Source organism: Cyprinodon variegatus, unplaced genomic scaffold (assembly GCF_000732505.1).
Source record: "Cyprinodon variegatus isolate N-32 unplaced genomic scaffold, C_variegatus-1.0 Scaffold45, whole genome shotgun sequence".
Lineage (NCBI taxonomy): Eukaryota > Metazoa > Chordata > Actinopteri > Cyprinodontiformes > Cyprinodontidae > Cyprinodon > Cyprinodon variegatus.
Window position 1 is genome coordinate 2,096,054 of NW_015150498.1, and position 2,341 is coordinate 2,098,394.

The window sequence follows — 2,341 nt, forward strand, 5'->3', positions numbered from 1 at the left end:
TATATATATATATATATATATATATATATATATATATGTGTGTGTATGTATGTATGTATATATATATGTGTGTGTGTTTGTAAGTACACTATGGAGGCTATAAGGACCAGTTATTTTTTTATCAACATTCTGAAAGGATAAAGATGGAGAGCTTGGTTGTTCTAAGTGACAATAGAGGAGAGCAGGAGATAAACCAGAGGAAGGATAAAACAGCATGGTGGGGGGTCCAGAACTACTCCCCAGATATGTGTGAAATTACCCTTACAATTAAAGTGCAAAAGCAAAGCAAGCGTCAAGAGGGAAATTGGCACACAGTCAGTGATGTCCACATTATGACAGGCTTCACTCAGAGGAAAATAAAAAAACACACCAAGCTGCTAATTGCAAAATGTCCCCAGAAGCTGCATGTTTGCGAGGAGGAGGAAAGAGAGGAACGACGATGCACGGTTAATTGATTTCTGCCCAGCATGGCTGGGTCACGGGGTCAGCTTGGCGACAGACTCCACTTGATTGGAGGCTAAGCCGAACAATAGCTCATTAAAGCCGAACGCGTCTCGCACATTCGAACAATCGCCTGCCTGGATTGGCAGTTATCCTGCTCAGCGCTGCTCTCTCCACAGTAACATCTGACAGGGGAGGAGAGCAGCAGGAGGTCAACTTACTGGAAGGACAGAGAGACCAACACCGATGTGTGACTTACAGTAAACACAGCTTCCTTTGGACCGCTGAAGAGAAATGATGCAGCAAACACTGAACATTTGCTCACTTGTCATTTACAATATTGTAGCTACATTCAGTAAGATTGGTACTAACACCAACAAAGCTCTGTTCATTCTGGACATGGCTTCCTCACAAACTGCTTACATCCCCAGCGACTTTGGATACGAACGAGCGGGAGTGTGCATTTTTAATTTGGTTGTTAGCTGAGTCCCTGGAAACTGCAGCGATCAATAAAGTATCAAGATACACAGAGCCGGAGTAAACAAGATTCTGCTTCCATGAAAACAACATGGACTGGAGGTTAACACAGACAGCAGCGAGCCTGAACAATACCCACAATACAACAACTCCTGAATCCTAATCTGCAATAGTTTCTCTATTAACCACATCTCTACTCTTTAGACTCAATAACCCTGCAAACAGCATTACGTTTTTTTAAATGCTTATGTATTTCAGTTGGATTTTATGTTATTAGATATATTTATCAACAAAAACAAATCTATTTTTTGTGTTTTGGAGTTTGTCTTTACCAGCGTTGGAGCTCAGGCAGGTCTGTGAACATTAACTTTTACAGGATTAGGGTTTGTAACTAGTTACATTTTCTTTATTTTAATTGAGTGACTTTTTGACAAAAATGCTTTAGGATATTTGTGTTGAGATCTGGAGGTCTGTCCACCTTTCTCCAGCAGAGGGCGTTCTAGGTCTCCTGGAGCTGGAGCTGACGTCCACACCTGCGGCTCGTTTGCTCATCAGGAGACCAGCATTTAAGGAGAGGCAGAGAAACGCTCCAGCGCCAGAGTGTTTTGCCAGTTATGGTTAGCAAGCCTGAGCCAATCTGTCTGTCTGAATCTCTGACTCCCCTGAAACCTGAACCTAATCTGTTTTTGTCCTCTCTGCTTCCTAAGAAGAACCTGTCTAAACCCAGAAACTCTGGAAGAGTTTCCCAGTCTGAAACCAGTCTGCCTGATCTCTGAAGAACTCTGGAAGTCAAATCTGTCAAATACCTGCCTGCCTGCTCTCAGAAGAAACTGAAAGAGAAACTCAGATCCGAAACTGCAAGAACACAAACCAAGCTCTGCCTCTGCCTAGCCCTCTGCCAGCCAACAGCCTCTGGACCCTCCTGGTTCCCCCCTTCTGCCGCTCTGCTCAACCCCTGAACAGGTACGAACCTGCACTCGCTCAACCTGCAAAATTACCTGGACGCCTGCTAACCAATCTGTCCCTCTCTGCAGTGAAACCAGTCGTGACCAGACCCGGACCCGATAAAACCCAGAATCAGTGTTTATTTACATTGTGTTGTTCAATAAACCTGTTGAACTTTTTCCCAGCCTGTTGAGTGTTCTGCATGTGGGTTAGAACCCTTAGGACAAACATGACAATTTTTACTTTGATGTACTTTTTTAACTTTTACTCAAGTCATATTCTTGTGAGAGTATCACTACTCTTACTTGAATACATTTTCTGGTTGCACTACCCACTGCTTTTTTGAGATCAGGTCAAAAACAGTGAATTCTAGATATTCTTGTTTCCTAACATGAGGCATTACTCACGTGTAAGATTGATTTTAGAAGATTTTTTTTTGTCATGATCTTGGCGCTGATGACTGGCTGGACTACGCATT